At 41.3% G+C, this 15,377-nt stretch overlaps 1 long non-coding RNA gene across 1 annotated transcript in view; it reads right to left on the bottom strand.

The window, feature by feature from the left end:
• Window positions 1-276, bottom strand: part of LOC108720007 — a 31,073-nt gene extending 30,797 nt beyond the window's left edge. The window contains exon 1 of the long non-coding RNA XR_005962218.1: window positions 165-276. This is a non-coding gene — a long non-coding RNA (uncharacterized LOC108720007). The remainder of the gene's footprint in view (window positions 1-164) is intronic.
• Window positions 277-15,377: the final 15,101 nt, after the last annotated feature.

Genomic DNA, 15,377 nt, shown 5'->3' with positions numbered 1-15,377 from the left:
TATTGGGAGTGGCCTGTGTCTCCTCCCCATCAATTGACATCATAGTGAGTCAGGTGAAACATGAATACTTGTAAGTGTCCATTTAGAAAAAAAGTCCTTTTGTATAAGTCCATACATCTGTGCACTCAAAAATATAACAGTACAGTGGGATGGTCTAGTGTTACCTGAGACGCTTAGTGACTGCTGTTGCACATGGTACTCGGTTCTCCCTGAGATTCATATGCAGGTGTAGTAGTCTGCACTCAGTAAAATTTCCAGACCATCTAGTAACCTTGTGAAAAAGGAGAAAAAAGAGCATATTGTTAAAAACAGAACTATTAGAAAATATAGAATGTTTGGCCTGGTGGAAATGGTAAGGCACTGGTAAAGTGGTAATTTCTTTGCGAATTGTGGATTTATGCTTTGAAATCCGATCACGGATTTTTTGAGTAGTCTCACCTATGTAAATTAACCCACAGGGGCATTTTAATAAATAAATGACGAAGGATGATTCACAAGTGAAGTAGTGATCAATGGTAAATTGTTTGCCAGTATGTGGATGGTAAAAATGATTGCCTTTTGTGACTGAAACCATTTATTTATTAAAATGCTCCTGTGGGTTAATTTACATAGGTGAGACTACTCAAAAAATCCGTGATCGGATTTCAAAGCACTTTACCGGTGCCTTACCAAAAAGTTTTGGGTTATCTAGGACCTTAAGGGGGTTATTTATCAAAGGTCGAATTTCGAAGTTATATGAATTTTAATAAATTGAATGTACTCACAACTCGAATGGGAGGTTATTTATGAAAAAAACTTGAATGTCTAATATTTGATCGAATATGAACAACCCGAAAATTCAAATCAAATTGAGTTTTCCTCTGAAAAGAAAACTTGAATGTCAGGAAGGCAATTAACATCTTCAAATGGTGCAATGGACCTCTGCCATTGACTTCTACATGAGCTTGGCATGTTTTAGGTGGTGAATAGTCAACTTCGAACGATTTCCAGGGTCGGGTGTGATAAATAATCAAAATTCAAGTTGTAATTCGAATTTGTAAGTTTTGAACAAAATAAAAATTAAAAAATTTGAATTTACCATTTGAACCATATTAAATCTGCCCCTAAAATGGCTTCTAAAAGACACTAGTGTTAAATTGAGTATTATAGGATAAGGTGCGCTGATTAAAAAAAAGTAGTTCCCAGAAACCTAGATAATCTAGGTTTCTGGGAACTACCTTTTTTTAATCAGCGCACCCTATCCTATAATACTCACATTGAACAAAGTGTATTGTTTCTGCAAATGACTTATATAAAAGGAGAAATGGGTATGTGCACAGGAGCAACCTAGACTCAAAACACAAAGGGAATAAGGAGATGGTTACAATTTCTAATAGCCCATGTCAGCCAGTTTGTGTGAGAACTCTGGTGGTCTAGTGGGGTTGCGAAGGGGATGCTTGTTGCCCCCACGGCGGGGACGCCCGCTGTATCTTGTTTCTTCAGCGCCGATGCGCACACTGAAAGGATAGTCGTGCTGCTTGCTTCTGGGATTGAAGCAGCAACACAGATGACATCATCATGCAGTCGTGCGAAATTCAAATATTTAAAGGGCTCTCTGTCAATTTTCTAGTTGCCCAATGTAAAGTTTCCTTCTGTGTTCCTGGGTGTATTCTAGTTTATCTGCCTGTCTAAATTCCTGTGTTTCGACCCTTGCCTGCCCCTGACCTTGTATTCTTGCTGCCTGTACTGACCCTGCCTGGCTTGACAACCCTCTTGATGCCAATTTGGTACCGCATTGATTCTGCTCTGTGCATGACCTTGGCCTGTGACCCTGACCTTGCTCCAGTTACTTCCTTTCATACCATGTTGTCCATGTGGTTTGACCTGGCTTGTTCATGGACTCCGTTATCTGTCCTATCCACACATGTTTGGTCCCTTTGCTTGCCCAGAACTCTCTCCCTGGTTCTCCCGCAATAAGACCTGGTGGCATCTGAGTAGAGGAGGCTCCACCCACGAAGCCAAAGGAAGCTGCTAAAGGCAGAAGAGCGGGCCAAGACCAGAACTTCAAAATAAGTTCTGGGTTTTGGGATACCGATCGTTACAGTCTGCATATTTACAGGTCACATATCTGAGAGTAAAATAAACAATTCCCATATTTACTTTGTTTGCAAATGAAGAAAAATATATACAATGTATATACTGTATATGGTCCTACAATACCTGTGCTGCTCTGTGTTCCGTGTGCAATTACAAGAGCTATATCCTGGCTCCCAAATTATGGATTACTGAGCAAAATGAAACCTTTTTTGAACTGATTAAAACAAGATATGTTTCACTGATTCACTGAGTATAAATATGCATATAGAATTGCTTTAGGCCATATTTAGCATATGATTCATTCCTTTTCCTTGGCATTTGTCAACTACAAAAGCAAAGTTTTTTTTTTTATATCATCAACAAAAAAATGCATAAATACACATGATTTAACCTTTGTCCCTGAACACAGCATGTAGTTATATGCGCATTATGCATGCAGATTCCTAGTAACCACAAACTGGCAAATCCTTGCATTAATAATACGAATTAATAATAAACAAAACACCAGTGAGACTAAACAAAAGGAAAATTGTGTTATAAAGCTATCACTGGGGGAATGCATTCTAAACTAAGAAAGGAATGTGCTGTCCTGTATTTTTATTCAACCAAGATCTCTTGAAATTATGTTAGAGCTAATATAATAAACGCTGCAATGTTTGCACAAGTTTTAAATACCAGGTAGCATTTATTTTTCATGTGCTGAAATGTTGGTTGTTTGGGAGGTTAACAGACCTGCTGGCAACTTTATGGATTTATAACATTGTCTCCATTGGCATTAATCATTTTGACCATAAAAAGGTACAAGGGAATTGGCATAATGACTTCTGCTAGAATTTATTCTGGAAAAATCACAAGAGCTGGTTTTCTAAACTGTAATCATTTCTATAATTGTAGGTTTACTGACTTATATTTTACTGATATTTTGGCTATTATCACATCCATGCCATGTAAGCTATTTCCCAAGGAATGATAAATGCTAGCATCGGAGTAACTGCCCAGCCATTTTTCTATGGCCACCTGGAAAGTGGCATTATGTATATTTGTATATTGGGTGATAAATTATGTCAGTTTTTAACATGACCAGCAGACATCTATGCCCATAAAAAATCTCACAACATATGTTATGTACAAATTGCGAGTCGCAGAAAACAAAGGAACTGCATTTATATTGGCACACAAATAGAGTGCAACCACAGTTGTGGTCATGCAAACATAGCCACAGTTGTTCCACAAAGTGGAACTATTTATTAAAGGATCTATCCCATGTGCCCCACCATTATTTTAGGATTATTTGTGCACAGTGTGCCTCTTGATGTAATGGAATCCTGGATCTACAACCACTTAGAAGGTGGCAGTCGATCCAGAATTTACACAGTAGGCTGCTTCAAGAGATATAATATATTTGCCTGTAAATTATCACACAGCTATGTTATTTTGACACTGAGCACCACAAGTTAATTTCACTTAAAATGCCTTTATTGCACACTTAGAGCATTACAGCAACATTTCAGACCATGTGGTGTTTTATCAAGCTAGATCAGAAAGACATAAAGGGACAAAGGCTGCGCATTGCCCAAAAATTGGCAGTACATAATACAGGTATGGGATCTGTTATCTGGAAACCTGTTATCCAGAAAGCTCCAAATTACAGAAGGTCATCTCCTATAGACTCCATTTTATCCATATAATCTAAATTATTTCAACTATTTCCTTTTTCTATCGAATAATAAAACAGTACCTTGTACTTGATCCAAACTCAGATATAATTAAACCTTGTTAGAGGCATAACCAACATATTGGGTTAATTTAATGTTTAAATAATTTTCTAGGAGACTTAAGGTATGGAGATCCAAATTACAGAAAGATGCTTATCCCCAGTTCCTAAGCTTTCTGTATAACAGGTCCCACACCATTTTGCGATTATGTCATAATACACCAAAATACTACCTTCCACTCAGGACATGATTTATAAGAATAACCATAAATAGAGCTGTAAAGTATTATTTACTAATCACCATTGTTTATAAAACCATCACCAAATATTAATACTACGGTCACACAAGTAGTTTTTTGGTTGTTTTTTAAATTATATGGCACTTATAAATGCTTCTTGTGGTTCCTACTTATATTTTTCTGAGCATTAAATTCAGTACTCTGTAAATGTAATATTTTTATCTTCTGTGCAAAGGAAAGAAACCATACAAAGCAAGCATTTATTCTATATGAGCCTTGTTTTTGCAGATAACTGCAATATTAAACCTTGTTTCACTGCTACCTTAAAGCCCTGTGGGCAGAAAGTGAAATAGTATGTGTAATACTGTGTGTTTGATATATTTTGGCCAATGATCCAGTTAAAGTATTTTACTCATTAGATGTTTGTAAGAGAACAAGGGCGTCTGGCGTAGAGCTAAAGGGGCCACCTCCTGCTCATACACTAAATGTATCCAGCACCATGAACTAATGCCAAATTGGCATGGGATGTACACATTTCATGCCAAGTTAGCTGAGTAGTATTACAAATATACATTAATTCACGTGTGTTTGAAATATGCTTGATCAGTATCATCTGACTCTAATGAGTAGTCGCCTCATAAAGAAAGAGCTGCAGACCCCTAACCTAGAATAGGGGGTCACCATTTGTTATATGTTCTTCTTTTATTTCTTCAATATGCAGTTAGTCTTCTTTAGTTAACTGGTCACAAAGGCTGAAATGCCATAATGCATGCCATAACCCAGTGGAAATTTCGCAACCGGCAAAGGATTTATCTCCAGCCAATTTCTACTCAATCCTTAGTGTTAGAAAGACTTCTTTGAAGATTTATATGTTCATATGAAAGAATTTTCAGCACAATTCAAATACACATCACAAGTCTTAAGAGTCCTAAGTGAAAATGTCTTTGGTGTTGAGTCTCTCTCTTACAAACAAAGGAACCATAAGACTTCCTCATTACATCTTCATTAAGTGCTTTCCTCTTAAACATTTATAGGAAAAGCATTTTTTAGTCCAGTTTGGTAGAAAAAATCAGAAACAACTTAGAAGCAAAAGTAGATGTTTTGTATATGGTGTTGATTTCGTGTTATATTTGAAGTATAAAGCACATAGGTGCAGGCAATGTTTAGTTTAATATTTTTTATTGCCCCCAGGCAATTATTGATCATGTATTATTTCTTAGCAAATGGCAAGTTTCACAGAAACTCAGTGCTAGGCTGTGGAGCTGGCAGAATTAACATGCATGGGAGCAATCATTTGAAAGAAATCTTTATACATGTCCAAGACACCCACGTGAGCGGACGTGCAAACAGTGAGCACTCCTGCTAGCAGCCCAAAAAGGTGACAATAAGCATATTTCCCTTATCCGGGAGTAATCCCTAAATACTACTGAACACCCAGACCCGAACGGGCAAACATGGGACCTAAAACAATGGCAAAAAAGGACTCTAAAAAAGTATCAGAATTCTTCATGGAGCAGCACACTAGGCAGGCAGTTCAACGCGGTCACTCCTGTCACGGCTGCTGAAATTAAATCCATGCTCACAGACCTCCGATCCTCGCTACAACATGATTTTAAAGGGCTTACCGAGGAAATCAAGAGAGGTGAGAGACTTAGCCGAATGCACGGACCACATTGAGTCTGCCTCCATGCACAATGAAGTGGCTGATTCTCAGCAAATTATGGAGAAAGAGGTAGCCAGGCTGACCGACAAAATAGCGGACCTTGAAGACCGCTCACATCGATGTTATATATGCATAAGGGGAATCACAGAGGAGATTAAGCAGAAGAGCTAGTGGCCTACCTCATGGAACTGATGCAACACATACTCCCAGACGCGCCACAAATCGAGCTCACAGTGGACCGCATTCATAGAGTGCCAAAGCCCAAAACAGCTCCAGAGTCGATGCCCAGGGATGTCCTCACTAGGCTACTCTTCTTCAAAACCAAAGAGAAGGTACTAGCTCTGGCTCAGAAAAAAGATTGATGGCCAGATAAAAATGTGGACTTGGAAGCTATTCTCAGATCTCTCCATGGCTACCCTAGCAAAGAGGCGGGCCTTCCAAGAGACGACTAAAGGACTCCGAGAACACAAAATACCATATCGCTGGGCCTACCCCACTAAATTAATAGTAAGCAAAAATGGCACCACATACACTCTCGCCACGCCCGAGGAGGCCAAGAGAGTATCACAGAGATGGATCAGCAACAATCCGCATAATGGAGGTGATTGCGAGCCAAACAGACGACTTTGCCCATACTAGGTTTAGAGGTATGGATATTTATAAAAATGGGTTGATAGGTCAAATCTTTTAAAGGTATTTATCATAGAATGATGCACTTGTCACTTTGGTATTTTTTGCACTATATGAAGAGGTGAGTGTGCTTGTGGAATATATTATCACTGGACATATATGGTGGTCTGCACAGTTGTATAGGTTATTTTTTGAGCTATGGATGTTTATAGATTGTAAATGGGTTGATACTGTAGGTTAAAAGGTTTTTAAAGGTACTTATATTTATATAGAAGGAAGCACATGTCACTTGGAATAACTTTGCACATATCATGAAGGGGTGTGTGTGTGGGGAATTGAATTATATTTATTACTGGATACATTTAGGGTAGTATGAATAAATTGTAAATATTGGTAGATGCAAGAATATTCAACATCTTTTGGTGAAATAGAAACAAAAAAAAAAATTGAGGTGTAAGAGGTAGGGTGGGAAAAAAATTTGTGGTAAGTGAAAGGTACGTGTAAGTTTCCTAGTCACCCCTGGCCAGCATTCACCAATGGGTTAACCTCCCTCCGGACCAATGGACAGGACCTCCCACTAACAAGTTAAAATGAGAGCCCCACCCATACTCACTTGTCTTTTTTCGTCCTGTCCAGAGGCCGATGGATGGAAACAACAGACAGGGGTCAGGTCCCTGTGGAGTTCCCAGCATGTGGGGTCCGTGCGCTCCTTTAAGTTACTGCATTGCTGGAGGTCCAAATACTCCCCTATGAGGGGTTAGTTAAGGAAGGCCGAGTGGTGCGATGTTGCCATTATGGGCCAAGCTGTACCTCCCGCAGAGCGGGTTAGGGAGGCGATGCTGCAGACCTGATGCGCGAGACGTCTGTGGACTGTGAGCGCGAAACCGGAAGTGATGTCATCGTTCCGCCCTGCGAGTGTTACCGACAGAGGAGTCTGATGCGTTCCGAAAGGAGGAAGGGCGTCAGACGGTAGACGGTAGTCACAGAGTAAGGTAGGCAGGGTCGCTCGGTCATCCTGAAACACGGGATGGGCTAGAGGAGCGATTCCACGCTATACTAATACCGGAAGTGGAAAGGACGCCATTTTTGATATGGGCAAAGCGTTCTGTGTCGCAGCATTAAGGTGAAACACGGAAGTGTTTCTTTTGGCGCCAAAATCTTCTAGGTATGGCGTGCAGCCCTGGAACAGGCATAGATTAAGTTTGTAACCCTAGCATATAGGGTAGAATTATATCATGCTTGTGGATTTGTGGGCAATTTAAGGAGACAGTACTTCCTGGTCGTATCCATTTGTTTGTGTGCTGCAATCCTGTCACTGTGTGTTACGCTCCAGGGGATAGCTTGAACATGGATACTCGTGTACCGGGCAAGACACCTCACCCCAAGGGGAAAAGGTTAGATGGTACCTGAATGTGAGAAAAAAAAAGTGGACACCAAGTTTATTGTCTTAATCTTGTTTATTGTTTTATGCAGCCTTCCTGCCACAGAGAAAAAAGATAAAACACCTGAGAAGACGTCCGCTTCACAAGTTCAGGAAGATCGAGCACCTTCATGCTCTCAGGAAAATCAAGCTTTTACGGAGTCCATAGCAGCTGTCATAAAACAAGCAGTGGTGCAGGGTTTTCAAGAAGTGGCTAGTTCCAGGAAAAGGCCAAGGCATACATATTCAAGACAGACAGACTCACTGTCGGAGGTTTCTGAAGGGGAACTTTCAGATGTTTCAGTTTTTCATTCTCTATTAGGCTCAGAAGAAGGGGAGATTGACTCAGAAGATGAGTCAAATTTTGATTTGTCTATAGTGGAGCCACTAATTAAGGCAGTCCGTCAAACTTTGACATTTCCCACAGAGCCATCTAAATTGTCTTCGGCTGATAAGCTTTTTCCTTCTTTGAAGAAAAAATCACTATGCTTTCCAGTGCATGCCTCTATAAAAGAGATCATAGCTACAGAATGAAAGAAGACAGAGAAAAGGCCACAGACGGCCGGGAAATTCCAAAGGAAGTATCCTTTTGATGATGATGAGGCAAAATTTTGGGACGCCCCTCCCAAGGTGGATGCAGCCGTGGTTAGGCTTGCTAAGAAGACAACATTACCTGTAGATGATGCAGCTGTTTTCAGGGAGCCTATGGAGAAAAAGATGGAGTTTAACCTAAAAAAATCATATGCGGCTGCGGGAGCGGCATGCAGGCCAGCTGTAGCACTAACTTCTGTTTCTAGAGCAGTTAAAGTTTGGCTCCTGAATATCGAGGAAGCAATTTCATCCAACGTCAAGAGACCTAAATTATTGGAGATGCTTGCAGACTGCAAATCAGCGATTGACTTTATGTCAGAAGCTTCGGTGGACTTGCATTTTATGGCCAGATCCATGGCACTCTCAGTGGCAGCAAGGAGGGCATTGTGGCTGAAGCCTTGGGCAGCGGATGCAGCCTCAAAAACAAATTTATGTCAGCTTCCTTTTGAAGGGGATATGCTTTTCGGTGAAAAACTAGACGCCATTATCAAAAAAGGTCTCGGGTGGAAAAAGTGTATTCCTTCCTCAAGAGAGGAGAAGCAAAAGAGGCAGATATGATACATCATATGCCAGAGACAAAGACAGGCCTTTTAAATCTTCAAGGCAATATAGGCCTGGGAAAGAATACACAAGACAGTCATCCTGGAGATCGGGGCGTCCAGGCTCCAGGGGGAATATGAAGAGATCAAGTTTTTTCTCTTCCTCCTCTTCTACAGCTCAGCAGCAATGAGGATACCTTGGCTCAGGCAGAGGTAGGAGGCAGATTGAATCTGTTCGCTCAAGTCTGGGCCAGAACGATACAAGATCGATGGGTATCCAAAATAATTCAAGAAGGTTTTCGTTTGGAGTTCGAAACAATCCCAAGGAGGGATTATTTTTTAGTTTCTTCGTTCCGAAACAATCAGGAGAGTCAAGGTCTGGTTCAGGAGTATATGAATCAGCTACTCATCTCGAAAGCCATAGAAGTAGTTCCGTCTCAAGAAAGAGGAAAAGGATTATACTCAAGGCTTTTCTTAGTAAAAAAAGCGTCCGGCGCTTTAAGACCGGTGTTGGACATGAGAAAACTAAACAAATTCTTAGTAAAGAAAAAGTTCAAGATGGAGTCCTTAGCATCCATCATCCAGGCCATCTCAATCGGAGATTGGTTAACGAACATAGACTTGAAGGATGCATATTTCCACGTGCCAGTCTTCCCAGAACACAGGAAGTATCTACGGTTCGCAGTAGGGAAAATTCAAGTACAATTCAGATGTCTTCCATTCGGGTTATCACAATCCCCAAGAGTTTTTACAAAGGTCCTCGTTACCATAATAGCAGAATTGAGGAAGGAAGGAATAGCAACTTTTCATTACCTAGACGACATCCTGGTGGCCGCAAGGTCAAGAGAAGAAGCAGAACGACATACAAGACGAGTATTGGAAGTTCTGCAAACACACGGATGGATTGTCAACCTAGAAAAGAATCAGCTAATCCCATCAAGGTCACTGCCTTTTCTGGGAGCATATTTCCAGACACAGGAAAATTTGGTAAGTCTTCCAATCCAGAAACAGCGGAAAATTCCGCAGGCAATAGAAGACTTCAGAAGCCGTACGTCAGTGACAGTGCATCACTGTCTGAAAATTCTGGGCTTGATGTCTTCAACGATACAAGTAGTAAAATGGTCGAGATGGCACATGAGAGATCTTCAAAATTTCCTACTAAGAAAAGTAAGATGTCCACAGCTAAATATGCACAAAACACTAAGGTTGCCGCAAGAGATAAAACACAACCTAGATTGGTGGTGCGTAAAAGAAAATTTGATGAAAGGAACACAGCTGGAAGAACCAGTATGGGCGGTGTTAACAACCAGGCCCGGACTGATAATCTGTGGACTCGGGCAAATTTGCCCGAGGGGCCGCTCTGCTTTGTGTATAAGTGGGCCGCCCGCTGTCTGATTAGATGCGGAGCAGCGCTTCACTTGTTTGCTATTAATCACAGCCAGGCAGCAGCATCCGTACCTGTCCTGAACAGAACGGCGGGTCCACTTAATTAGTTTATCTTTAAACTAATCCCTGACCCGCCGTCTGCTTTTGTGTACTCCTTTCATCCCTCTGCTCTTGTCTCTGGTTCCTCCCTCCATGGCAGGAAGAACTCACACGATTGCAGCCCCTCCCACCTCCACATAGCAGAGCAATGTAAGAGAGCAGAGAGAGGGAGGGGGGAGAACTGCAGAAAAACTTTGAATTTGTGGGCGGGTCAACTGCGTGTCTTCAGCACACGCTGCTTTATTTACAAATAAACTGGGGAGCTGTTTTATTCCTGGGAAGCTGTGGAGAAGTATTTTTTTCTGGGGCAAAGGAGAGCTAACACTGAAAGTGGACCTGAGGATTACACTGAGAGTGGAGCAGCAGTGTCAGCAGTCTTTAGAAACAGCACAAAGCTCTCAGGTGAGCAGCATTTCAAATTCTTTGGTGGGCGGGGGGGGGGGTGCATTTCTACTGTACATTGTGAGCTGTGGGGCACTTTGAATTATTTTTAGTCTGCTTCAGACACAACTTTTCCCATACAGACAACCCTTGATTTTACATGTTCCTGTGGAAAAGGAAAAAAAAGCAAATCTAAGAAAATGTAAAGGAGTTATGTAAAATTATGGTTTTATTGTAATTTAGAAGGGGAGGCAGGGAGCAGTGTTTTTTTTATCAGGAATACAGAAGCTGTGACACACATATTAGCCCTAATGTTCTAGTCATAAGTGTGACATGGAGGCTGCACAGTTTTAGTGGAGTGTTTTATAGAATGTCATATTTATAGCAACTTTGCAATTGGTCTTCATATTTTAACTTTTTATTAATTATTTACTACCTATCTCTGCTTACAAATGGTGGTCACTTAATATTGCTCTGAAAGGCTACAAATATATTATTATTATTAAGTAACTCATGTATTGCTATTCATATGGGCATAATTACAGTAGCGTAACTAGAGGGGAGCGGCCCTGGTGCGGGACGTGCAGCCGGGCCCCCCGCCCCCCTCTGTACGCCTGCAATTACTGAAGAAGTAAGTAAGTTGCACATTAGCTGCCGGGAGGCCCTGAGGGGGTGCAGGCCCTGGCCCAATCGCACCCCCTGCTCCCCTGGTAGTTACACCACTGCATAATTATCAAAAAGTGAAGTTAAGAGATCACCACAGCTCTCTAGAGTGAAATTCTGCCACTCTCCATTCATTTCTATGGTATTCTTATTTATCAAAGGGTGAAACTTCACCCTTTGATAAATATGACTTTAAAAATCCTATAGAAATGAATGGAAAGTGGAGGAATATCACTCTAGAGAACTGTGGTGATCTCTTAACTTCACTCTTAAAAAACTCTTACAAATATAACTCTCTAAATATGCCCCAAGTCTCTCATTCAAGCAGGCCCGGACTGGCAATCTGTGGGTTCTGGCAAATTCCAGAGGGGCTGCTATAAGGTCCCATAGAAAGTCAGTATTTTGTGGGCTGGTTGGGGCTGTTTGGGCCTCTGTGTGTGCTGATTGGGCCTCTGTGTACCTGAAATGCCAGGGACTATTTTAATTCTCAGTCCAGACCTGCATTCAAGCCACTGCCTGGTTTCTAGGCTAAATAAGACCCTAGCAACCAGATAGCTGAAACACCACAAATAATGAATAACGACCAGTTGATTTTTTTAACAAATTATTCTGTATGATCTGTGTTATTATGGACATACTGTACCTTATTATTGGAATTGCCTTTGGCATCTTGCCTTTAATAAATAAACTGGGGCTGATTTACTCACTAATGCTGAATTGCAGTAAAAATTAGAAGTCAGCACTCACCCACAAAATTCAGTAGAAGAAGGTGCAGGTCTATGGTGGCCACTTCCACCTGTTCTGTATACACGATCAGCAAGTAGACAGCACCACACGTGAAGTATTTTCTATTAAAGGCATTTATTGAAAAGGGCTTTTTTGGACAGATATATAGCAGCGACGTTTCAGGCTGCTCACATCAGTCTTTCTCAAATATATATATATATATATATATATATATATATATATATATATATATATATATATATATATATAGTGGATAATGTACCCCCTACTGTAATTTATAAAGATATTATAAGTCACCGGGGAGTTATTTGACCATATAAAAGCACAAGGCCGCAGGCCGAGTGCTTTTATACAGGTCACATAACTCCGAGGTAACTTCTGATATCTTTATAAATTTCTAGTAGGGGGTACATTAAGCATTATAATCTACATTTTGTGGGGGGGTTGGAGGGATCAGCGTCAAAATTTTGGTCGCCGGAGTCGAAAGTACATTTCTGTGTGGGCTGCTTTGATTTTTTTGCCAGGGCTGCTTTTTACTCCCAGTCCGGCCCTGTTAACAACAGACGCGTCAGGTTCCGGCTGGGGAGCCCATTTTGGAGAACATTTCGCTCAAGGGTCATGGGATATGAAACAGACACCTTCAAATGTTCTCGAGCTAAGGGCAATAGGAAAGGCTCTATTTGCTCTTTCAGATGTTCTAAAAGGGAAGAGTATAAAGGTCATGTCAGACAATGTCACAGCAGTCGCCTATGTGCAGAAGCAGGGAGGCACCAGAAGTATGACATTGTTAAAAGAAGCCATTCCGATATTCCAGTGTGCAGAAAGATGGCTAGAGAATCTTTCAGCAATACACTTGCCAGGAACAGAAAACGTAAGAGCAGACTTTTTAAGTCGAGTCACTTTAGACCCAGGGGAGTGGAGTCTTCACGAGAACATCTTTCAGGAATTGGCAAACGCATGGGGCATGCCAGAAGTAGACGCTATGGCTTCAGTCCAAAACAGAAAATGCAAAAAATTATACGCAAGGTATCCCTGCGAAGAGGCACTGGCCATAGACGGTCTAAGTCAAGATTGGTCCAGGGGACTCGTGTATGTATTTCCCCCAATTCCTCTTATTTGGAAAGTGTTGAAGAAAGTGGATCGGGAAGCAGTCGATGCTATAGTACTGATTCCCTTTTGGCCAAGAAGACCCTGGTTTCCTCTGCTTCGCAAACTTACCTTAGAGGGTCCCAAGAAGATTTTAAAATTTCCAGGGTGGTTGTCCCAGGGAATGTTCCTCTACCAGGAGAAGGACCCCCTGTCCTTAATGGCATGGAGGTTGAAAGGGAGAGGCTAAAGAAGCAAGGTTTCAAAGAAGAGATTGTGGATTTTCTCCTAAAGTCAAGGAAGTATTCCACTTCATCTCAGTACTATAAAGTCTGGGACAGATTCGTGCATTTTGCGACCCTCAAGAACCAAGACCCAATTTCTCCGACAGCTTCGTTGCTGGTGGATTTTCTGTACTCAGGCTATGAGAGGGGTCTCCAATTGAGTACATTAAGGGTGCAAGTGTCAGCTATTTCGGCATTGACAGGAGTAAGCTGGGCATCGGATTCATTAGTCCGAAGATTTTTTGATGCCTTTGTAAGAGTAAAACCTTGCATAAAGAAAATTGCACCTCCTTGGGACTTACCGTTTGTTCTGGATGTTCTCACAAAAGCTCCCTTTGAACCATTAGAAAAGTCTTCTTTATGGAACCTTACCTTAAAGGTTATTCTACTGGTGGCGGTTACGTCAGCATGTAGAGTTGGAGAATTGGCTGCCTTGTCTGCTTTAGAGCCTTATACGGTAATCTTCAAGGATATAATTGTGCTTCGACCTGCGTTCAAATTTCTGCCAAAGGTTGTATCAAAATTCCATATGGAATTAGAGAAATGGTTCTTCCATCTTTTTGTCCATCTCCAAAGTCAGACAGAGAAAGATATTGGCACACATTAGATCTGGTCAGAGCCATTGAAATTTACCTGGAGAGGTCCAAGATGTTCAGAAAGTCAGACCATCTGTTTGTGATTCCCTGTGGGTTCAGGAAAGGGCAAGCTCCTTCCAAAAAGACTTTAAGCTCCTGGATTGTGTCGGCAATTGCAAAGACCTACAATATAGCGGGCAGGAAGGTTCCCCAGGGGTTGAAAGCCCATTCCACCAGAGCGTTGGCGAGTTCGTGGGCAATGGAAGCAAAAGCATTGCCAGAAGCGATTTGTAGAGCAGCGAGATGGTCATCTGTCAACACATTCATTAAACACTATAGACTAGATGTCCTTGCCTCCCAAGAAGCTAGATTTGGGAGGAAGGTCTTGCAGTCAGTTATACATTGCTGAATAAAGCATATTTTTTCATTACTGCAATATTGTGTATCCCTCCCTTTTTTCGTAGCTTTGGAAGTCCCATTGGTGAATGCTGGCCAGGGGTGACTAGGAAAACAGGAAATTGTTTTTACTTACCGTAATTTCTGTTTCCTGGTCACCTTCCATGCCAGCATTCACCAGGGAATTACCCACCCTAGATGTCAGGCTTTAGACTAAGACAAGTGAGTATGGGTGGGGCTCTCATTTTAACTTGTTAGTGGGAGGTCCTGTCCATTGGTCCGGAGGGAGGTTAACCCATTGGTGAATGCTGCCATGGAAGGTGACCAGGAAACAGAAATTACGGTAAGTAAAAACAATTTCCTGTTTTTATGTTACTTGGTTACATTGAAGTGGAAGGAGGAGGCTGTTTTTTTTAGGAATGGTATTGGCTCGTTTGAAAGGAAATGTTATAGCAGTATATGGTACATATCTTTCCTCTCTTTTTGAAAACATTATGAACATTTTTATTACTGAATTTTAAATAATTTTAAATAATTGTTTTATGTCTGCACCAAAAAAAAGGGGGCCCCAACCGATAAAATGGGGAACACCAGCACAACAACATCTACTACACCTATAAAAAGGGAAATCTACAATCTAACAAGATGGGCTACAGGAGACTCAACACTTTCCATCCCCCACCCTACCTGTTCAGAGAACAGGACTTCTAACGTTATCAGCAAAGATGCAGCAGCATAAAAACTACAAAGGCAGCTACTCATCACTGAGACTGAAATACCTTCGTTCAGGTTATTTTTAGTTAATCTACTGTTACATGTTTATGCTCTCACATAATATGTCTCTTTCTCTTTCACACACAAGCTGCTACAGGTATATGCTGCTCCCAC

This window comes from Xenopus laevis, chromosome 6S, assembly GCF_017654675.1.
Source record: "Xenopus laevis strain J_2021 chromosome 6S, Xenopus_laevis_v10.1, whole genome shotgun sequence".
Lineage (NCBI taxonomy): Eukaryota > Metazoa > Chordata > Amphibia > Anura > Pipidae > Xenopus > Xenopus laevis.
The sequence above is the reverse complement of the archived record's forward strand: the minus strand, read 5'-3'. Positions and strand labels throughout refer to the sequence as shown.